Consider the following 25848-nt stretch of genomic DNA (forward strand, 5'->3'; position numbering starts at 1 on the left):
GATTCTCTACAAATAAAGAATAATTTCACATAAGTAAAAATACATAAATTATAATAAGATACACATTGAACTAAACAAACAATGAAAACCAAGTTCTCTCGTAAGTTAAATTACGTTTAAAATAATAATTAAAAGTTACGCATATTTCTAATAAATAGTATACAATGTTTTCTCTATTTAAATAAGTTTTGATGTAATAAAAAGAATGTATACATAAAAAGTTTCTTACCAACTATAATCTGTCTAATAAAAAACAATGTGCATCCGTATGTTATCAAATAAGTCTAGACGACGAAGCGCACTTCAAAGGCGTAACGTCATAAAACAGAAACGGGAAAATGCGTTGTTCAAAAAGAGCGCAACGTTACATTAGCGCTTTCATAAATAAATAGTAAAAACTGTGTTTCGTATTCTTACAAGAATAAATGAATACGTTAGTTAAACAATTAATAAATAATAAACTTATATTTAAATTTTGAATATTTTACAGTATGCAAGAAAATATTTTCGAAACACTATTTCATCCAAATAAGATTTGGAATTAAGCATGTGGAAAATTCCAATAATCCAGATTAAGAATGGCAATTCAAGTGACAACATTTATTATTGCCGACCATCGCCATGTTTGATATTTCTACGGCCTACACCAGTGTTCAACCCTAGATGGATGGAGTTGCAAGTGCAAGTGAGAATCCTGATTCACAACAGAGCATGCTATTCTAAACTTAGTATAAATCTACACAACAAAGGATATTGATTTTGGAATAGTAGAAAAAGTAACCGCCATTTTGATCTAGTAAGCGTTCATATCCTGGTCTAAATGAAACAAAAATTTAACCCGAAAAAAATGTTTTCTGTCTGACTTAAAACAGAAAAATAATAAAGAAGTTGCAGCCGGACTTCTTTTGAATGTTTTATTTGCAGTTAAAAGAGTTCATTTAACCAAAACAACACACAAATACAGAGTACCATTTCAATAAATGTATTGACATATGTCTCCATCATATAATGATTTTAAGAAAGAACATTGCTTAATAATTATAAGAAATCATAAAACATGCATTAATTACGGTAAGCATTCACTGGAGAACAAAGTTTAGGATGGTCGATATATTATGCGCAAATCAGCCAGTGCAAACTAAATACACCCAATTGTCTTAGACATACATTTATATAGAGTTGGGAGTATGATGTTATTTTTACACTCCAACGTGTTGAAGTCGAAATCACCATTCGAAAATGTTACGGACATAATCACGAATTGTATGACCATTATAGAATATATGTTTCATTCACATATGACGATGAACATTTTCAAATACTTGACTTACAGCATTCCTTGTGAATGTTAATTTGGAAAAGCGCTTCGAAAACATAGAATAAAACCACTTTCATTTTCTTTTTTTGTGACCTATTTTGTTTTGCTTACATCGGTAATTCAATGTGTACTAAGATTTGAGACAATACTATTGAAATAATCATTTTTTTTTTAACCATAGTATTGTAGAAAATATATTTATTTAGCCCTTTTAACATTTTTTATTCGAGCGTAACTGATTAGTCTATTGTTGACGAAACGCGCGTCCTACGAAGTTATAAAATTTCGGTCCTGGTATCTATGATGAGTTTATTTGATTTGTATCTGTAAATTAATTTATGATAGATAATCGCTTTGATAAAGTACATTTTGCTGTTTAGAATAAGAAAAACTTCATATTTATCACGTCGATGCCTTGTATAGCCGACTAAAAAGTAATGTTTTTTTTCTCATTGCTAGACCGTATAATTACATTTAATTGTTTAAGATCCTTTTCATTTCTTTTATTTTGAGTCTCTTCATTTTAACTTTAGGGGATAGTTGTCTACTGTGCAATCATTAAACATCTACTTATTTGTTTATTCAACTCGGAAATTAATTGACCCTACAACATGACACAGGACGACTTCAGGCTATGTTATATCGGAAAAAGGTTCGATATGCCAGGTTTAAAAAAAAACATTTTCGTATTACATAAATGTTAACCTCAATAGGATAGCGAACAATTTCAGAAAGGGGAGAAACTATACAAATTAAGTTAAAAGTTTCAAGAAAACATTAAAATTATATTATCTTTCAAGGTCATTTTGTTTTGATGATTTAAATTTAACCTAAAACGGAAGCTATAAAACAAACAAAGGACAAAATATGACAAATATTTCTAACGTTTTTGAATGTTTAAAGTATCTTGTAAGTGTGTTTTGTACACTGTGTCTGTTTGTCTTTTATCATGGTAGCCATGGTGTTTTCAGCTCATTTTCGTCTGATGAATGTTTACTAGTTATTGTTCTCTCTCTCTCTCTCTCTCTCTCTCTCTCTCTCTCTCTCTCTCTTTTCATAGTCTGAAAATATTGATTTTTTAATTTGATAAAATTGAAACAGTTATGACAACTTTCGGTCAAACATCCTGTCGATACAATATATCTGTAATATTTTGGATGGATTAAGGTTATGATTTTTCAGACGGATTATGACGTCTTTACACTTACTCCTTTGGATCTGAACTATTTGGTATAGTCTGGGAAAATATTATTTGTTTATGTCTTTTGTGAATTGTTTTAGATAAATTACAGAAAACCAAGGTTATTCAAAAAGGGAAAGTCCATAACAATTGACCAGTTTAAACGTCATGAACCAATGGAATGAGTATTCTTTCAGTTTATGTTCTACTTCAACGTGATGTAATTAAAGGAGCCATTCGTTTACATTGTTTAAAATTTGTCATATCGGGCCCTCTATATATAATAGGCTGATCTTGTCGGAGCTCATTTTCCATATAATTTTTTTTATTTTGCAATGACAGTAAGGGATTGTAACATGTATTGCCGAACAACCCCAAGCACATGCTTGCTAACCTAATGATCTAACAGGGTTTTTTTTATTTTTTAACCAAGTTTTCCTATTTTTTCATCATAACTAAGCACATTATTCAGAAATGTACGAACGTTTACGAATCACGCGTTTTTATTTTTTTAAAAAGGTTGAAGTTTGATGAAAAACATTAATCATATTTAACGCTTGTCTTCCCAAGATAACAATGTTGTTCTGTTTTTAAATGAACACAAGCAAAAGCAGTAAATACATGCAATGGACAAACATTACCAATATGACTATTTGTATTTCTGACCATAAACAGTACGTTGGATACTGGATTCTTATGACTAAGAGACTATCATATTGATTTTGAATGGGATCATCAATCAAATCAGTTCCAACAACATGCGGAAAAACATCGCGTTGATACAATTCATTGTGATTTGTACCATTTTAAATTATTACACCACTGTCCTGTGTATAAGAATGTAGGGTTGAAAGCCCAAAAACATGTCTATTTAATACTATCAACATGTCCCAAATCATCACCCTATATTACAGTGAATGTAAATGATTTCAATATGTCAAATTTGTTTTGTAATAAATAAGGCCGTTCTTTATAAAAGAGGGGACAAGATAAATAATAGTACACAAGACACAACCGGGAAAATTAAAGACTAAGCAACACGAACCCAACAAAGAACTGGGGGTGGTCTCAGGGGCTTCGGACGGGTAAGCAGACCCTGACCCACAATTGGTCACCGTCGTGTTGCTTATTTTATTACAAGCTCAGTAAATAGTCAAATTCGTTAGGTCACATCTATTTAATTTTTTCAAATCATTTTATGTCAGAACCTTAAGCTTTCATGGCTGAACGTGTAAGAGCTTATGTCCTATTTGATCTTTCAAGCATCACTGATGAGTATTTTGTACACGAAACGCGTGTTAAGTGAACACCTTGTTAATCACGGTACTTATTGATTAAGGTGGTACCCAACACCTTGACTAAAATTTATTTGGCTCGTTTAATTTTCATAAAATTTTTACAAAATACTTACTTTGACCCTTTGACAAAAATATAAAAATTTCAAAAAATTTGAACCAACCGTTTTATCAGAAAAATTACACTGGTTATATAGCAGTTTGACAAACACTAATTTTGATCATTGAGAAGCTTAATATTGCTTTAACAACACAACGTAATAAAAACGTTTAGCTGATTTTATAGAGTTATCTCCCTGTAGTGTTAGGTACCACCTTAAACGTGTATTATTATGTACATTAACGACGACTTACGATCAAACATCCTGTTTAGAAATTTGTTTCATATTTTGGCATTATATAAAATCATGATTTTTCTAGACGACTTTTAACGGGTTTACAGGTACTTATTTAAATCTGTACTGTTTGATCATTTTTGTCTAGGAGAAAACGATTGTATGTAGGTGATATTGGCCTTGAAACAAAATACTATTAAACCCTAAGGTAAATTCATTAGGGGGTTTATTCCACATACACTGATGAGATAAATCGTTAACCACCAACGGAAAGTGTACCCTTAGATTTGTACTTAGTATCCTTCGACCTTTCTTAGTTATTTAATTTTTGTTTTGCACTATTTGCAACTGATTTGGTATAATTGTTTTCTTATTGTATACATGTCGCAAGCAACAAACTTGTAATCATGTGCATGTCCTTGGTTGTGTGTGGCATTTTGTTTCGATTATTGTGTTATTACTTTTATTTGAGTTCTCTGTTTTGCAATGCATGTTTGGGATTGGTAATTTTCTACCAACGAAGGTCATGGTAAACAACTTAACTATTCTTTTTTTACCTTCATATTGTCTTGTTTTGTCTGCATTCTAATATTATTAACTTATTCTTCCATAATAAATGTTCTTTTTTATAATGCATTTCTTTTTTATTTGCACACGAACATTAGAAGATGTACACACTTTTATGCACAATAGTTATATACAATAAACAGAAGATATACAATGTATTTGATAGACACAGCTGTTATAATTTAGTACATTTCAAAATATGATTGCAAGACAAAGGCTGTTTGGATATGAAATATATATTCAATATATGTGGTGATTATTGCTTTTTTTGTGTTTGCTTTTATGACAGTACAGACATCTAGGGGTTCCAGCAATTCTCTGCCCTACTGAGCATTTTAATAAAATACATTTTTTTTCTATTAGTAACCTTTTTTTAAAATATATTTTTAGTGCTATCATTTTGATTTTTACCATTTATAATTTGCTTCTATAAATGTAGAATTTTTATAACAGAAGTATTAACATTTTTATGTCAGTTTTATCTGTTTTTGTTGGAATACCAAATAAAACCAAATCAATATTTAAAATTAGTTTTATTTCTGTCCTCTCAAATATCCAAGAGTTAAGGTCTTCTCATAATTTTGATATATATGGATAAGTCCAGAATATATTTTTTTTATTGTTTCGACTCCTCCGCACCCAAATATTTATCAAACCCCATATTTCAGGCAGTATTGCAGCTCATATATGCCAGTAACCTAGAAATGAAAGATTCAACAGATACTAGAAGGTCTGCTTCTAACCTTGATCTTTTCCTTAATACTGGCAAATGAACTGGTAAATAGTCTAATTCGGTAGGTCAAATTCATGAAAGGGAAGGGGATTGTAGTTACGACGTAAGGAACATACCCGATATCATTTGTGAAACGGTTATTCCATAACGGTCAACCAACTCGTGATGGTGTCCGTAAAATTTACGGAGGGATGATTTCAACTTCACCATTTGGAACTCTTGATTTAATAGCTTCCTTGTGAGCAGTAACCCTCTATCAAGAAAATCATGATAGGAAATGCAAGAACGGGAATATCGTATCAATTGAGAGATATATACCCCGTATGCAGGTGCTGCTGGAATGTTGCTACTTAGAAATGGAAAGTTCACAATTGGAAAGCTGAAATCATCTCTTTTGTCGTAAAGTTTTGTCTTCAACTGACCCTCATTGTCAATTTCTAGATGTAAGTCAAGATATGAAGCTGACTTAACTGTATCTGTAGTATCCTTTATCTTCAATTCGATGGGATAGATGCGTTCCACATAGTCACCAAATTTTGAATTGTTTAGTGAAAGAACGTCATCTATATAGCGGAAAGTAGAGTTAAAGGATATTGCTAACTTCTTATTTTTCTTCCTAAGAAGTTCCTGCATGAAGTCAGCCTCATAATAATAAAGAAACAAGTCAGCAAGTAGAGGGGCACAGTTTGTTCCCACTGGGATGCCGACAGTCTGTTGAAAAACACGTCCTCCGAACGTAACAAATATATTGTCAATCAAGAAATCAAGCATCTTGATAATATCGGTTTCAGAGAATGTTTTGTTTGAATCAGAGTGATTCTTTACAAAGTAGGATTTATCCCTCCCTAAGACAAGATACTTGTATCTACGTTGGCCATTCTTTTTTATGAAGCAAAGTAATACCAACTCTTTTAATTTGTCTTTAAGTTTGGAATGTGGAATACTTGTTTAAAGAGTAGAGAAGTCAAATGTTTTAATACTGTTACAAGATGAAAGAGAGTTAGATTGTATGTACTCTAAAAGATCTTTGGAATTTTTAAGTATCCACATCTGATTCACGCCTCCTCTAGAATAGGCAGTTTCACAATAGCTTTGAAGCCCGTCTTTGATTGCTGATAAAATGGATGTTAATAATTTAGAAAGAGGTTTTGTGGAGCACTTGGAAGACCCAGCAATATACCGCTGTTTGTAAGGACACTTATGTAGTTTAGGTATCCAATACAGTGATGGAAGATCCAGTTCTTCATCTTTGGTTGAAATACCAAAGGGACAAAGAACAGACCTATGATTATCCAGGATTTCCTCTTTGGTAAGTGTCGTGAGGGTATATGTTGAGTTTCCAAGTGAATTGTCTATACCTAATTCGTTTATCAAGCAATTAATGTAATGACTTTTACAGACAAAAACGATGTTATTTGGGGCTTTGTCTGCGGGGACAACAACATATTTATCATGGAGGTCGGATAGGTGTTTAGCAACATTTGGGTCTTTAAAGATTGACGTAGCATGGGCATTGATGGACCCATTCAGTTTCTTAATTCTGATTTGTATTAAGGACCTCACTGCCTTTATCCATTCGGATAGAGTGTCTACGTCTTCCTTCTCGCGCTTAGCCCATTGCCTGGCATAATCTTCGACTGAATCCATAAAAATTTTAAAGTTGTATTTCCAATTGATGGATTTAGGCTCACGATATTTCGGACCTTTCGATAACACGGACTTAATTTTTTTCTGCGGGGAAACAAAACATTCACTCTGTGGTTAATGTTTTTATAATTTTAATAACTTTCTCCAACTATCCTGGGTTTGTACCAAACTTGGACAGAAGCTTGTTTATGATCATAAGATAGTATCCAGAAGTAAATTTTGTAAAAATAAAATTCCATTTTTTCCCGTATTTTACTTATAAATGGACTTAGTTTTTCTGCGGGGAACCATTACATTCACTCTGTGGTTAAAGTTTTTAAAATTTTTATAACTTTCTTAAACTATCCTGGGTTTGTACCAAACTTGGACAGAAGCTTGTTTGTGATCATAAGATTGTATCCAGAAATAAAGTTTGTAAAAAGATTACTCCGTTTTTTCTGTAATTTACTTTTAAATGGACTTAGATTTTCTTACAATCATAAAATAGTAACAAGAGGAATATTTTTATTCATTTTTTTTCTCATTGTTGTTGAGCCTGCGATTTACAGCAAAAATAGACGAGACACTGGGTTCCGCGGAACCGTTACAAATTTTTTCTAATATTGGAAATTCTGCTTAAAGAAGTAACCATTCATGAATATGACCTCAGGAATCTGATGTACAGTAGTTGTCGTTTGTCTATGTAATATATACGTGTTTCTCGTTTCTCGTTTTGTTTATATAGATTAGACCGTTGGTTTTCCCGTTTGAATGGTTTTACACTAGTAATTTTGGGGCCCTTTATAGCTTGTTGTTCGGTGTGAGCCAAGGCTCCGTGTTGAAGGCCGTACTTTAACCTATAATGGTTTAATTTTTTAATTGTTATTTGGATGGAGAGTTGTCTCATTGGCACTCACACCACATCTTCCTATATCTATTATAGATTGTGAAATATATGCTTCATTGATAAAATTAGTAAGGATTCCCTGGAACCCAGTGTCTCACCTACTTTATGAATCTTATAAATTTTTAAAGAAATTTAACTGCAGACTGTATGTAATTTTTACTGGAAGTCCATATATAAGTTACATACTGAAAAACAGGAAATATATTTTTACAAAATTTTCTTCTAGAGACTAGCTTTTAATCATAAACAAGTTTGATAGAAATCCAGAATAGTTTAAGAAAGTTATTCTAATTTTAAAACTTTAACCACAAAGTGAATGTAATGCTAACTGGCAGAAAGTCCATTTATAAGTAAAATACAATTAGACTGGTGTTTTTATACCCCACGCAACGAGTTGCGGAGGGTATAATGTTTTTGACCCGTCTGTCCGTCCGTAAGTCAGTCCGTCCGTCAGTCCTGTTTCTTGTCATCGCAACTCCTCTCAAACCACACAACAGAATTTCACAAAAACCTTTTCAGATAATAAGGGCATACTATGTAGTTGTGCATATCGACGGGAAATTGCGATTCAATTTTTTTTCTAGGAGTTCGCCCCTTTGAACTTATTTACTTTAATGTACTTCTGCAACAGTTTGTCATCGCAACTCCTCTCAAACCACACAACAGAATTTCACGAAACCTTTTCAGATAATAAGGACATACTATGTACTTGTGCATATCGACGGGAAATTGCGATTCAATTATTTTTCTAGGAGTTATGCCCCTTTGAACTTATTTACTTTAATGTACTACTGCAACAGTTTGTCATCGCAACTTCTCTCAAACCACACAACAGAATTTCACGAAACCTTTTCAGATAATAAGGACATACTATGTAGTTGTGCATATCGACGGGAACTTGCGATTCAATTTTTTTTCTAGGAGTTACACCCCTTTGAACTTATTTGCTTCAATGTACTTCTGCAACAGTTTGTCATCTCAACTCCTCTGAAACCACACAACAGAATTTCATGAAATTTTGTAGATTATAAGGACATACTATTTAGATGTGCATATTGGCAGGAAATTAATTTTTCTTATACAATTTTTTTTCCTTTCACTTATTTAATTTCTCCAATGACAATGTGGGGACGTGGGGTATGTGAGCGTGCTCACTAAGGTTCTTTATTTTTTACAAAATTTATTTCTGGATACTATCTTATGATCATACACAAGCTCCTGTCCAAGTTTGGTAGAAGTCCATGGCCAGGACAGTTTAAGAAAGTTATTTAAATTTCAAAAACTTTAACCACAGAGTGAATATTTTTGGACGCCGTCAACAACTACAACGATCCTGACGACAGAATGAAGCATTGCTTAGTCTTGCTTTTTTGACAAAATTGGAAGGCTCTACAACAGTCACATAAGTTTTTAGGTCTTATCTAGGATTATTTCTTATGAATGCTTGAGTGTATTTGATATTTCATCTTTTTAAAAGATTCAAATATAAATCAAAGATTATTATAATTAATGAATATTTATATTTAGAATGCAATAGAACAAAAGATGAAGCCAGCATTTGATTGGTTAGCTGATCCAGCAGCTTTGGTTGGTAGCTCAGGTATGGAAAACATATATGCTTAGGTTCTTCTTAGGGTTATTCCAGTGGGTGGTGTTTATAAAAAGTGTAGTTCCCTACCATACATTTTCCCCTGAAATAGCGCCATCAGAAATGGTTCTACTTTTGGTGCATAGTGCAAGCTTTATATGACCATTGTTTATTAAGCACTGTATAAGTTGAGATTGATAAAGTGTAGAAACTTTGATAAAAATAAGAAACAAACTTAAAAACTAACTTACCTATCTGCCTGTCATCTCAATTATTTCAACATGGCAGTGGAAACACATTTTTTTAGCTGATTAATAAACATAGAAATTGTTTTGTTATCTTGCCCAAGAAATTTTTGTCGAGCCTGCAACTGTTGTTTCAGAAAGCTCGACATAGGGATAGTGATCCGGCGCCGGCGGCGGTGTTAGCTCACTTCTTAAAAGCTTTATATTTTAGAAGGTGGAAGACCTGGATGCTTCATACTTTGTATATAGATGCCTCATGTTACGAAGTTTCCGTCAGTCACATGTCCAATGTCCTTGACCTCATTTTTATGGTTCAGTGACCACTTGAAAAAAAAGTTAAGATTTTTTGTAATGTTGAATTCTCTCTTATTATAAGTATAAGGATTACTATATTTGGTATGTGCATACCTTGCAAGGTCCTCATGCCCGTCAGACAGTTTTCACTTGACCTCGACCTCATTTCATGGCTCAGTGAACAAGGTTAAGTTTTGGTGGTCAAGTCCATATCTCAGATACTATAAGCAATAGGGCTAGTATATTCGGTGTATGGAAGGACTGTAAGGAGTACATGTCCAACTAGCAGGTGTCATCTGACCTTGACCTCATTTTCATGGTTCAGTGGTAATAGTTAAGTTTTTGTGTTTTGGTCTGTTTTTCTCATATTTTATGCAATAGGTCTTCTATATTTGTTGTATGGAATGATTGTAAGGTGAACATGTCTAGCGGACAGATGTCATCTGACCTTGACCTCATTTTCATGGTTCAGTGGTCAAAGTTAAGTTTTTCAGTTTGGTCTTTTTATCTGATACTCAATGCCATAGGTCAACTATTTTAAGTGTATGGAAATATTTTATGATCTATATATTAGTGGCACAGGTTTTATTTGACCTTGACCTTATTTTCACGGTTCATTGCTCAGTGTTAAGTTTTTGTGTTTTGGTCTATTTTTCTTTAACTATAAGTATTAGGTCAACTATATTTGTTTTATTGAAGCATTGTTAGCTGTACATGTCAGCCTGGCATGGTTCATCTGACCTTGACCTCATTTTCATGGTTCATTGGACTTTGTTTAGTTATCTTATGGTTAATGTAATTTTTATGTACAGTTGTAATAAAGCTTTATACTGAGGACTACCAAAATAATATCATTGATTAGTAAAGAAGGCGAGACATTTCAGTGTGTGCACATTTGTTTAACATCTGTTCAGACCTTTTTGAAAACCTGAACATTTCAATCTTTTAAATAGGTGACAAAGCTCTGAGTCAGATTTTAGAAGATGCTCGTAAAGTTGCAGAGAGATGTACAGACCCAGCTGATAGGGACAGAATTCTTATAACTGTAGGAGACATTGATTCTATGAAAAATGCCTTGTCAGAACTGAGAGTTCAAGGAAAGGTAAGAAAATATATTAATGTAATTTTCAAGTTGTCATACTCTATCCACTATGTACAGTTTTAATATTATGAAAATAAAGTCATATGTATTCCTTTTATATATTTCAAAATTAGGCAGACATTTGAATAATTTGGTGTGTATGTGTCTCTTTTATGAAAAATGAATTAAAGTAAGATGTGAGGTTATAGTTAATAATACATAAACACAACAACATAAGTGGTCAATCTATGGTCTTTAACATTCTATACAAATATGTAAAGTGTAGTTCCAAATCTCATTTCATATCCATATTTTTTTTATAATTTTATTTATTTTAAACATTTTCTTTCACTTTTGCATATAACTTTAAACTTACTATGTGACTTCTATCAAAAAATTTGCTTAGTATGAAGTTAATCATTTTTCAAAATTTATTTTGCTTATAGGGAAGTAGTCCTCAAGCCATGTCCCTTGCCAGAGAAATACAAAACAAATTGAAGGATCTTCAGAATTTTAACACAAGCAGGAACCATGAAAACAGAAAGGTCTGGCATTCGTTAACCTGCACCAACAGTAGAAGGCAAGGTAGAACAGGCAAGGTAATGGTTGGAAAATCCTGCCTTGGATGATAGAGGTCTAGGCTAGTTTACTTTTTAAATATTGGCCAATTACTGGTCAGTTATCATATGGCTCACCAAGGTAAGACTAGGAGCTTTATTAAAAAACCTCTATTAAAACAAAATCATTATTAAATGCCAATAAGGAATTTGGTTCAGGTCTTAAATCAATTTTAGAATTAAATGTTGAAAATTATTACTTTTATAAAACGGTTTCATGGGTTGTAAAGCAATCAATGACAATAAAGACATTGAAATAATATTTTTTTTTCACAGGTGAACAAGCAACTAAACTAGTTGTAGCTGAAGGTCGCAAGGTTGCTGACTCCTGTACTGGGCCCCAGAGATCTGAGTTATTGAGACTTTGTGATGAGACAGAGATACTGACTAATCAGCTATCAGATCTTATCAGAAGAGGACAGGTATTTTACTGATGAGCTTTGCCTTACAACTATTAGAGATATAGCTCTTGTCTAGATAAAACCTTTCTGCACAAAGCAATCATCAGTAAAGTCAGTGTTTATTGACCTGAACCTTCCATTGATTGATTTTAAAGTTTGTCAATTTTTGTTTATCAAAAATTTTCCAGAAAATTTCAGCCCAAAGAGTATTTCCACAAAACATGGAATTCAAACTATTCATCTCGAGTGGTATTCTTTATGACCGTAATTCATTGGTAAGATGTAGCAAAGGTAAATTGAGGTTAGAGTGTCACCTTTCAAGGCACTTGCTGTCATAATTTTTCTTTAACTAATTACATACATACTATTTTCGTGCATGCATATTAGCAAGGATAATATAACTTGCTTATAGTTTCTTCTTCAGTATTGTGAAACACCTTTAAATCGAAAGTTTTCTTTGAAATAGGTAACACACCTTATTACTATTTTTATATCATTTATAATTATGTATATAAGTAATAGTATGCTTATGTAATAAAGTGTTGAACGATAATATCTTTAAATAGAAATGTTTGATGAAATAAGTAATGTATAATTGTTTTCAGGGTGACTCTCCTCAAGCTAAAGCCATAGCTAGACAACTTACTGAGAAACTTCACAACATACAGGCTAAAATACAGGAGGCACTTGTTAATCAGGTATGGAGAAACTTTTCTCTAATGTAAATTGGAATTGACAGAAACATTGTGAAAAAAAGCAAAGCAGAACAAGTTTGTGATATTAAAGGTCCGGACTGGTGCAGGATTTTACTATTGCTATTTTTTGCCCCATCTTTGATAGTAGAGAGGCATTATGGTCAGTGGGTCTGTTCGTCCATTTGTCTGTCTGTCCCTCTAGATCTTCAGGTTAAAGAGTTTGGTCAAGGTAGTTTTTTTTATGATATTGAAGTCCAAGCAACTTGAAACTTAGTACAGATGCTCCCTATGATAGGATCTTTCTAATTTTGATTCCAAATTAGAGTTTTAAAATAATTTCACAGTTCACCGCACATAGAACAGATTTTACTTAAAGTTCTTTAAGCATAACATAATTTATAGATATAAGATTTTTTACACAGAAACATATAATGATACAGCCTGTAAAAAGTAAAATCACAAAAATACTGAACTCAGAGGAAAATCAATTTGGAAAGTCCATAATCACATGGCAAAATCAAAAAACAAAACGCATCAAAAACGAATGGACAAGAACTGTCATATTCCTGACTTGGTACAGGCATTTTCAAATGTAGAAAATGGTGGATTAAACCTGGTTCTATAGCGCTAACCCTCTCACTTTAATAACAGTCTCATCAAATTCCGTTACATTTACATGATGCGTTAAATAAACAGTCACAATTAATAAATAAAGGCAACAGTAGTATACCGCTGTTCAAAACTCATAAATCCATGGACAAGAAACAAAATCGGGGTAACAAACCAAAACCGAGCGAAAAATAGTCAAAATATGGGTACATCAGTCATCATCGTATAACAATTTAACAGGAAACAAAAACATCTACTATCTACGAATACATGGATTGATTTGAGTGTCTGACGTCAGAAAATTATATACGTCACATAAATTTGTCGTTCAATGTGCATACAATAGTTATCAAAAGTACCCGGATTATAAACAATTTTAAAATTTACATAGGCAATGAGCGCATACAGGGTTAAAAAATCTAAAGTATGTAAGAATAAATAACAGGAATCAAACTAGTCCAAAAGTTATACATAGAATTTATGAGAATCCAAAACTTTTAAAAGGAACAATTTAACAGGACACAAAAACCTATCTACGAACACATAGATTTATTTGAGTGTCTGTCGTCAGAAAAATTATATACGTCACATAAATTTGTCGTTCAATGTGCATACAAACAATTTTAAAATTTACATAGGCAATGTACGCATACAGGGTTAAAAAATCAAAAGTATGTTAGAATAAATTACAGAAATAGACCGAGATTCAAACTAGTTCAAAAATTATACATAGAATTTATGAGAATCCAAAACTTTTAATAGAAACAATTTAACAGGACACACAAACATCTACTGTCTAAGAACACATGGATTGATTTGAGTGTCTGACGTTAGAAAAATTATATACGTTTCATTTTGTTGTTCAATCTGCATACAAACAATTTTAAAATTTTCATAGGCAATGTACGCACACAGGGTTAAAAAAATCAAAAGTATGTAAGAATAAATTACAGAAATAGACCGAGATTCAAACTAGTTCAAAAGTTATACATAGAATTTATGAGAATCCAAAAATTTTTAATTCCACTACGCCATTGATTGATTTTGACGTTTGTGGTTCAACGTATATAGTAATTCATAATAGAAATATATCCTAATGACATATTATAGACAAATATTATACTGACGGGATCTTTTAAAGTACAGAGTCACGTTATAAGCACAAAAGAAATACAAAGAGTCACATATACAAAACAAATCACCAAAAAAATAAATCCAATACAAACACATTGACGAGATGTATAAGTACCGAGCCACGTCAAACAGATATCACATAAAACCATTCAACAGTAAAAGTTATCTTAATAATAGAACAAAAACAAATAAAAGAACAATAAAACATGTTGTTAAGATGATACACAACATCAGTACGCAGAATCTATACATCAAGACCATCGTGTATTATTTGAGAAGTTGATACGGAATATTTATCAACAAGGTCTTGGTACTTTAGAAAAAGGACGAGACGTTCTTTGACATACCCCTGGTTCATCAACTTTCTACTCAGACACTGATGACGTTTTACAAAGTCTGAGTAGGAGCTGCAAGCTCTTGAATATCGAATAAGTTGGGAAATATATATCCCATATGCAGGTGAAGTTGGTATATTGCTACTAAGGTGGGGGAAATTTATAATTTCGAAATTAAAATCGTCTCGTTTGTCATAGATTATGGTACTGAGATGACTGTGTAAGTCAAATTCGAGATATAAGTCTAAAAATGAGGCGGAGGAAGCCATGTCTGTTGTTTCTTTAATCTCGAGTTCTGGGGGATATATTAATGGAACCCAATCAGAAAAGTTCGGATTGTTTAAGGAAAGAACATCATCAATATATCTGAAAGTGAAATTAAATAATCTGGCTTCGTTGATCCTCTTGTTTTTGACAAGTGTCTGCAGGAACTCCGATTCATATGAAAATAAGAAGAGGTCGGCAAGAAGAGGCGCACAGTTTGTTCCCATAGGAATGCCGACAACTTGTTGGAAAAGTCTACCTCCAAACTCAACAAATATGTTGTCGACAAGAAACTCCAGCATACTGACTACTTGTTCTTCTGTGTAGCATGATTTACCTTTTTGTTTGTCACTATTAACGAAATATGCTTTATGAAATCCCAAAGTAATAAATTTATAGCGTATGCTACCATTTTTATGTTGAAAGGCATTGTGGATAATTTCTTTTAGGCGATTTTTCAATTTTACATGGGGAATGGTGGTATACAGGGTTGAAAAATCAAAAGTTTTGATGGAACTTATTTCAGAAAGAGACCGAGATTTGAAATTGTCTAGAAGTTCTTTAGAATTTTTAAGAATCCACATATGGTTAATACCACTACGCGAGTAAACAGTTTCACAGTATTTCTGAAGACCCTCTTTCACTGCGGACAGAATTTTAGTCAATCTAATAGACAATTCTTTAGTGGAACATGAAGATGAGCCAGCAATATACCGTTGTTTGTACGGAATTTTATGAAGCTTTGGTATCCAATACAAACAAGGTAAGTCCTCCGATTTGGTGTTCAATGTAATGTTTATTGAAGCCATGAAGGACTTATGATTTGCTAAAATCTCATCCTTGTCAAATGATATGTCTTTGTATGTGGGATTACCTGAGTGCTCCGTTATACCCAATTCTTTTACAAGACATTCGTAGTAATACGATTTACATACAAAGACAATATTATTTGAAGCTTTGTCCGCAGGAACAACAACATACTTATCATGAAGAGTTGATAGACATTTCATGACCTCTTTGTCTCTGAAAACGGACTTTGGTCGATCGTTCACACAGTTTTTCAACTTGTGAATGCGACGTTTTATCAGAGACCTGATAGTTTTAACCAATTCTGACAAAGTGTCCAGTTCAACTTCTTCTCGCTTAGCCCATGCTCTGGCGTAGTCCTCAATAGAATCCATAATTATTTTGAAGTTATGGTTCCAATTGATGTGTTGGGGTTCTCTAAACTTAGGACCATGAGAAATCACCTTTTCGCCTACTTATTGTATTTATCCTGACAGGTTGCAGAAGACTTTATAGATATAACAGGACCACTCAAACATCTTCATGATGCTTCTCTGACACCACTAGGTAAGATTGAGTGATAATGATCAAAGTAGGCTTGGACAAAGACATTAGACTTGTTTAGGGCTGTTCAAGTAGTAAATATGTATTAGGGTTGAATATAAAATGATTTTTTTTTGTTGAGGGAAAAAAGGATGGAAGCAAATGAAATTCTGTTACAAATGAATATAAGAATTATGGACAATAGTTTATACAAAAAAATGTTTCCTTGTACTTTTTTTCCAGGAAAAGGCCTTGTTTAGTATATATATTTAAAGGATAAACGAAAGCTTGTATTTCTTAACCAAATAATAGTTCTTTGTTGCACTTCTTCATATTCATTTGCTTAATGTATGTGGAGACTTATAAACACATATCAGGTATAACAAAAAAGTAGACATTTTACAAATCACAACATCTGCCAACACTTGAGTCCAGCAAGAATATATAGAGACATACAAACAAAAACAACAAGAAACATCTCATTGTCCTGATAGTCTGACTTTGTACAGGCACAAAACGAGGAAGGGTTTTAATGCCAAATAAATATTATGTTGCTTTAATTAGGTACTTTCAACTTGAACCAACCAGTGTAAGGACTATGGTTGACAGTTGTTTTTGGATGTAATCAGAAGGTTTGCTTGTTTCTTCAGGTGTACCAGGAAGGGAGGAGAAATTTGATGATAGAGCCAGGAACTTTGAATCTCATGCCTCTAAACTGGCTGACACTGCCAACATGGTTGCCACAGCAGGTGGCTGTAATAACAAACATACAGTTCAGGAAATCTTCAAAACTTCTAATCAGGTAAAATAAACTGGTTTTAAGTTAACACTACTAATAGTATTGTTGTAATTCATGATTTTTCACATGGCCATTAGATGTAAAATAAACTTTTGAAATAATTCCGGTAGCCATTTTTTGCAATTTATGAAATGACACATAATTTTCTCTTTCAATGATCACTATTTACCTGACCAGTTAGTAAAATAAAATTGAAATTTACATTTTTATGCCCATTTATGGGCATTATGTTTTCTGGTCTGTGCGTCCGTTTGTCTGTCCGTCCATTCGTCCAGTTTCAGGTTTAAGTTTTTGGTCGAGGTAGTTTTTGATTAAGTTGAAGTCCAATCCACTTTAAACTTAGTACAAATGTTCCTTATAATATGATCTTGCTAATGTTAATGCAAAATTAAAGATTCTACCCCATTTTCACGGTCCACTGAACATATAATATGATTATGCAGATGGGGCATCCGTGTACTGGGGACACATTCTTGTTATTATCTTTACCAACATATCAATCAATATAACTACTGGAATTTAACAAGAACTCAGAGCCATATAGAATTATAAATGAAAACTGATGATTTTGTTTCAACAAACCTAAAAGCATTTTTCATTACTATAATTCCATAATTTTGAACTTTAATATTTCTTACTATTGTTATAGGTTAATGATCTGACACCACAAGTTATTACTGCAGCTAGAGTACTATTTGCTAATCCTAACAATCAGGCTGCTATAGAACATTTTGATCAGATGAAGAATCGCTGGGCTGGTAACGTTGAGAGACTCAGAGCACTTGTTGATGAAGCTGTGGATACTCCTGCCCTCATTAAGGCTGAAGGTATGTTATATATATCTTATCAGGGGCGGATCCAGCCATTTTAAAAAGGGGGTTCTAACTACATGTCCCCATTTAAATGCATTAATCGTCCCCCCAAAAAAGGAGGGGTTTCAACCACTGGGACCCCCCCCCCTTTTTGCATCCACGCCTACTTATTGTATTTTTTGGTGTGTTTAATTTTTTAGAAAGCTCTCTATGTGTTTCTGACCGGAAAGAATTGATGGTGAATTTGGGTCATATCTTTGTTTATTTTTTATCTTTGAAAGTAGTCAATGTGTTATTGTTATTTTGAACTTTTCAATAATGTGGTTTCATTTAAATTAGTTGATATTCATTTTTGTGGATTGATGATAAATTCTATTTTTGTGGATTTTAATTTCATTGATTTACAATTTGTACTTCATTATACATATAAATTTTCATGACTTATAATGAATCCAGCAATATGTTTTTAATATCATCTTAATTTTAAAACGTAAATTATATCTAAAATGAAAACATTTTATCTGTTTTAATGGCATTTTATACTTCTGTTTTACAGAGGAAGGTATTTTAAGAGACACTGATCGGGTTGAAGAAGGTATCCGAGGAAAAGATCCACCAAAGATTGTGGCAAATGCTTCAAACATTGCCAGACGAGCCTACAGAGTATTACAAGTAGGAGAAAAGGAAGTAGAAAATAGTGAAGATCCTGCCTACATTGACAGGGTCAGAGACTCTGCAAATACACTCAGAGATAGTAAGTTTTATTTGCCTACATTGACAGGGTCAGAGACTCTGAAGATACACTCAGAGATAGTAAGTTTTATTTGCCTACATTGACAGGGTCAGAGACTCTGAAAATACACTCAGAGATAGTAAGTTTTATTTGCCTACATTGACAGGGTCAGAGACTCTGAAAATACACTCAGAGATAGTAAGTTTTATTTGCCTACATTGACAGGGTCAGAGACTCTGAAAATACACTCAGAGATAGTAAATTTTATTTGCCTACATTGACAGGGTCAGAGACTCTGAAAATACACTCAGAGATAGTAAATTTTATTTGCCTACATTGACAAGGTCAGAGACTCTGAAAATACACTCAGAGATAGTAAGTTTTATTTGCCTACATTGACAGGGATAGAGACTCTGAAAATACACTTAGAGATAGTAAGTTTTATTTGCCTACATTGACAGGGTCAGAGACTCTGAAAATACACTCAGAGATAGTAAGTTTTATCACATTATTTTCAAACATTAAGGTTGAGTGGATATGACTAAGTTAACTTGGTACAGTTAATATTAATGCTTGTAAAAGATAGCAATTTATGAACCGGTTTTGTTACCTAAACAGTTGGATTTCATGCTAAATACAGGTCTGTTACTATAACAGTTAAATTGCATGCTAAATACAGGTTCAGTTACCTGATCAGTTGGATTTCATGTTATAGACAGGTTAAGTTACCTGATTCCATGTTTAAGACTGGTGAAATAAGTAATTGTCTTTGCAGTATGATTACAACACTCCTACAAATGTTTAAATCACTGTTGAATAGTATAAAAAATGAGCTTTTTAAAATGTTTTCAGCCATAACACCAATGGTACAACATGCCAAGAACTTGTCCATGAACCCTGGTGATAGTAATGCAGCCACAAACTGGAGGAAAGCTAACCAAGCTGTGAGTAGTAGTTATTTTGTATATCATATGATATGGTGATAAGACAGAGGAAGTGGGGAAATATAAAAATGTTATATTTATAAATTCAGCATGATTTCAAAATATATTTGGATAAGTTATTCAAATAGGAAATTGTACATGTGAAGTACTCTTACGATGTTCAATTCTCTTTGTAGTTAAATGAAATTAAACTTTTTAGAAATAAAATAAAAAAGTAAAATGAAATTAAACTTATTAAGAAAAAAAAGGTTACACAAGCAATATCTACAAATATTTTAAAATTGGCAGAAATTGATTTGTTATTATTTTAGAGTCATATCCCAACAAATCTGATGGCAAATTCCATTATATAGACAAGAAACATTGGCTAATGTGTAACTATCTTGTAAATGAGAAATATCAGAAAGTCAACTTTCCAGAAATCATGTGACACACAGTTAAATAATGTAAAATGATTGAAAGGCTAGCAAGTTTGAAAATTTTCATAAGGTCAGCAAAATTTCTTGTTTGACACCCAGTGAAACTTTGAAGTGATAATATCATGAAAACGTTAATTCAATTGTGATATCTTGACACCAAAATCTTGTAAACTGTCAAAATCAAATTTTCGGTTGGGGTAAGGAGATATTTGATTGACATTAGAAAGTAGTCAACACTTTAAAAGTAATAAGAACAGAAAATAAACATCTGTCAAATTGTTTGGAATAAGGTGTTAAGGATTTGAACTAAATTATTCTGAAATTTTTTGAAAATACTCCCACTTCTCATTAATGCCTAAATTTAAATTACTTGTATAAGAAGAAATGATTTTCTCTTATCCTTGTGCAACATAACAATATTACAGTATTGATGATGATTTAGTATGCAGTATATAATGACTTTTGTATATCCCTTATAGATCAGACACATTATGATATACAATTTTAATGTCTGTTGGTCTGTTCACAAGTTGTAAACATGCATATGGTAAAGAATGAATTTAAAGAAATTTGTAAAGAATATTGGTTGAAGAAAGATTCCATTTGATATGGATCTTTTATTTAAGGTGGTCATTCAAGAGTTATGTGATTTTAACTGTTAGAAAATGTGCTTTATATTTTGCAGTCAAATTTATTTGTAAATGTTATAAGTGTAGCATGTATGGATCATTTAGGATCTTGCTTGTCAATACAGGAAGATGCAAGAATTAAAAAAGAGATTTTAAAAGAATTGTATAACTCACTTTTCCTTTCAGTTGATAAATGGTGTTGCTGGTGTTAGGGATGCAGTGACTGTGAGTAGGGGAGAAGATATGTTCCCTCCCCCACCCCCTCCAGATATGTCTCAACTCAATATCAATGGTAAGTCTAAATTAAGTATTACAAGTCCCTTTTCATCATCAAATCTTCTCTCAACTCAATAACTCAATATCAGTGGTGAGTTTAAATTAAGTATTACAAATCCCTCCTTACATAAAGTCTTCAATCACTAATTATCAATGGTAAGTCTAAATTAGGTATAAGACCCTTCCTTTTCATCCATGATTTTTCTCAACACATTCAACGAGGTATGTCTGTATCTCCTATAATTCCCAACTCAATATATTTCAATGGTAAGTCTAAATTCAGTATTTGAAATCCCTTTCTTCCATCCTTTTATCAACCTGTTTAATGTTTTGTGGCTGAATCCTCTATAATCTATCAACTCAATAGCAGTGTTGAGTCAAGAAAGTATCAACTTTCAATAACTTCAGGTAAAAAGAAATGGTTAGTCTATAATATTGGTCACACATTGAAATTAGCTACATCGCTTTATGAGTAAAAATGGAGTTTGCCCAATTATTAGCACAATTAGATGTTGTAAAAAGTTGAAACATTTCAATTCTGTATGAAAAGTAAAATACACTAAACGTGTTCAATAAGTTTTATGTTCACCTCAAATCCAATACCTTTTAACTTGAATGGATGATTTTCACAATTAGATTTTTATGAATATGGACCAATTAACAATTAATTACTTCTAAAATCGTTAATTGATGTATTCTGATTCAACAAAAAATGTATCTGATGTAAACAAGAAAAACTTTTGTTATCTAAAATTTGTCTTCTAAATATTTATTGAAATGGGGAAATCCTTATCACTGAAAATCTAGATAATAACTAAAAATGGCAATACTGTGAAATGGACACATGAGTTTTAGATATTAACTTGGGAACTTTCAATCAATTTAACTGCTACAAACATTTATATTTCCCTGTAACAATATTTGAATGTTGTCATCCTGTTTAAGTAATGGATTTAAAATTGTTGTGAAACATGATCAGAAAGCTTGACAAAATGTACCGTCTTATGTTGTAAATCTGTATGTGTTCATATTAATATTATTGCTCATAGATGGCTTTACAGGAACAGGGAGGAGGACAATTTCTCCAATTTCTATTTCCGGTAATAATACTATAACTTTTTTTATTGCACAAATTACTTATTGGGCAGCTGTATAAATCCTGCTGAAATATTCAATATTTTGCCTTCCCAGAATTCTTTGCAGTTTTCAGCCATTGATGTATATTTTTATGCATTTAAATATTTTAGTTTTATGTATAGTTTATTATATATTTTATGTATAAATGTAGATAGTTATTTTGTTTTGATGTTGTAAACGTAGACTTGCAAGAATTTGGTGACATATGGAACGGCCAGAAACCAGTACAAGCTTCATCAGTGCCTAGCACAGCATATAGTCCAAAACCCCCACCAGTAGCCCCCAAATCACCGAGGGTGATAGCTAGAGGTAGAATCCAAGCATGTGTACACTGAGTGCCACACCCCTTTTTGTTTTAACAAACCACATTGTGTTCTTTAATTTATATGTTCGTCACAGTATAAGACATATTGTCCACATTGTAATTTCTGTACATACATATGTATATTTATGAGAGAGTCAAATCTATGTCTGGTCTCATATCAGTTTCCTTTCCTTAGATCTGTGTCATGTGACTTCATGACAATCAAATCTATAGCCTTTTGTTTTTTCCAATCCTCTTCCTTTATAAAGAAGATTTTTTGTAATGTGACCTGACCTTGAACAGGCAAATAGAATGTCTTAGGGCTAAAAAGCTCAATCCTACTATGATCTCGCACTGTTGTTTAATAACACATAATTACAAACTGTTAAAAACCAATTGGAAAGAGCTAAATTCATCAAATAGACATAAAGCACACAATTTAATTAAGAAACAAAAACAAAAAAATGAAAGACAAAACTATTTTTACTGTTTGGCCTTGAAGATGTTATAATAAAACTCATTTCCTGGAAGATGTTTTGACGTCTTCTGACGTCAACACACAAGACAGTTCATGACTTGATGAAATGGACACAGATTTGAGAAAAGAAAAGACATAGATTTGTGATATCTATGATAAAATGTAGACTAGAAAGAGAAAAAAAAGACAAATTTTACTTTTACTGTTTGTCCTTCAAGATGTTATTGACATATCATATTTCCTGGAAGATGTTTTGAAATTGTGACCTCAGCAAAAAATACAGTGCATGACTTGTTAAAGAGGATATATATAGTTTTGTGACGTCTTTAACACAAAAAAGAAATGAAAAAAAAAAATAGAAAGAGACAAATTTATTTCATTGTTTGACCTTGAAGATGTTATTGACAAATATTTTGTTTTTGGAGATGTTTTGAACATTGTGACTTCAACACATTATACAGTACATGACTTGTTGAAAAGGATATAGATTTGAGAAAAAAAGGACATAGATTTGTGACGTCTATGACGTAATGAAATCAGACACAGATTTAAGACTTACATAGATCTGAGGCTAACATATACATGTGAAGTGTATTACTTTGTAATTTAATTTCATATTAATATTCATGAATGACAAACTGATTTGCTAAGAAAATTTAAAAAAAGTTATTTGTTTATCATACATTAAGATACATATGAATTTTATTTCACTTTTTTTTTTTACATGTTATTTGAATGTCATTTCAACAATGAGTTAATATTGAAACAATATAAATTCTGTTTTCTATCAAAATGAAGATCAGTAAACATATCCTATTTTGTCCAGGAGATGATATTCTACATTAAAGCATTGTGTGATGGCATGCCTTTATTTTTCATTAGGTGTTTTTGCATGTTTATGTTTTCTATTTAAAAAGACAGAAAGTTAGATTTAAATCTATCACTGTTTCTGCCTTCAGGTGTAAACAGTATCAATATTACGATTATATTCTTAGCTATACTTATAGATTGTTGTTGATCATCTAAAAGAGATTGCTTTTCTCACTTGAGCCAGTACGGCGAAAGTGAGAAAAGCTATCGAGTAGAGATGACCAATGATAATCTGTTTATCGCTATTTTACGTATGACGACGTTGATAATTTCATTGACAACTGGCATGTGCTTCCTTAGTTACTAGTGATAATTTTTCACTTAACTGTACTGAGAAAGGAAATTATCAGTCAGTAACATTAAAGGAAATTTTGTAAAATAGCGATAATAAGCTATACATTCTGTTATATGTTGTAAATTTATATCCTAGTACATCAGATTTCATTAAATTTTTATTTTGTTGAATTTCTCTCACAAAGATTGAGTGATATTTTCAAACCTTTCTTTTCAAATTTGATTATTAAGTACTTTGTAATTGTTATATATCTTATATAATATTGATTTATTTCAGTATAATATACATTTTTGCATGTGTGTTTTACAGAAAGTTTTTTTCACATATCTGTGAAATAAAACCTTAATCCAAAGTTTTATGATTGCCAAAATGTGTGATTATTATCTTCTCAGACAGGAGTAGATCCAGTTTGCCATAAACATTGTTTTTAAACTATTTCAGACTCAATCACAAATAACCTTTCATAAGGTACAACACAAGGTCTCACAATAGAAACAGCTTGAACCTGAGTTTAAGCTGACCAATTTAGTTACAACTTTTGATATTTTTGTAGACAGTTCTTGATCAAGATTAAAATGAATTGGACTGGTCTTGAAAATTTGATTATCAGATGATTGCTTTATGATGAAACAAGCTTTGAACTGAAATATTCTACCTGACCCATTCCATATTTCCATAATCATAACAGATTTTGATATGCAAAAGTGTTGCAGAACTTTTTATTTTACATTTCAAACCTTAAATTCCATGCAGAATTAGACTCATTAAGATTTGATAATTAGACACAATCTTTCTTGGCAACGCAAAAAGATAGATGCAAGATTTGATAAAAGTACCGGATAAAGTGTGGATCAAGATAGCCTAAAGAATGTACCTAAGTGTAATTAAATAAATCAAGAATCTAAAATTTAGGCAAAATAGTTTACCCTGTATTGTATGGAAAAACACAAAGGAGTCAGAATATCAGACATAAATTCCAAAACCTCACCATAGTACATACAGAGTAATAGGTAGTTTCATTTTTGATACTGACTATTTATCATGTGGAATATCTAGACGAGCCCATTAGGGCGAGTTAAGATATCCCACACGATATAGTCAGTATCAAAAACGAAACTACCTATTATTCTGTTTATCGGTAATTATGACATCACACAGTGTATTGCCTAATATTTTCAGTGATACAGCCAGTACATAGATACTCGAAAATATTACGCAGTAAAATCAAAGGGAAAATATACGAATTACCGATAAATCCTTCAACTAGAAAAAATATGCATGTATCAGTTCCTTCTTGGTTCAATGCAGTGTTAATGTTTTTTTGTTTTTATGACTGTCATATAACCAATCACAGTAAACAAAGCCAATTGTAATTTGTTTTGTAAATGCACATTGAGAACTCAGTATTGTTAATTGTTGTGTTTCATGGTATAATCATTTCATGTTTACATCACACAGTTCCAGATCAGTTTGCCGATAGCCATTACACCATGGTTCCTCCAGAAGGTATTACATCCATTTATAGACACCCATTTATTTAGGTTCAGCTTCTTGATACAATTTATATCAAGTTACACATATATTTTCCATATTTTAGTT

At 32.1% G+C, this 25848-nt stretch overlaps 1 pseudogene; it reads left to right on the top strand.

Moving 5' to 3' along the window:
* The first annotated feature begins 547 nt into the window (after positions 1-547).
* Positions 548-25848, top strand: part of LOC134701788 (vinculin-like) — a 30819-nt pseudogene continuing 5518 nt past the window's right edge.

Source organism: Mytilus trossulus, unplaced genomic scaffold (assembly GCF_036588685.1).
Source record: "Mytilus trossulus isolate FHL-02 unplaced genomic scaffold, PNRI_Mtr1.1.1.hap1 h1tg000343l___fragment_1__unscaffolded, whole genome shotgun sequence".
Lineage (NCBI taxonomy): Eukaryota > Metazoa > Mollusca > Bivalvia > Mytilida > Mytilidae > Mytilus > Mytilus trossulus.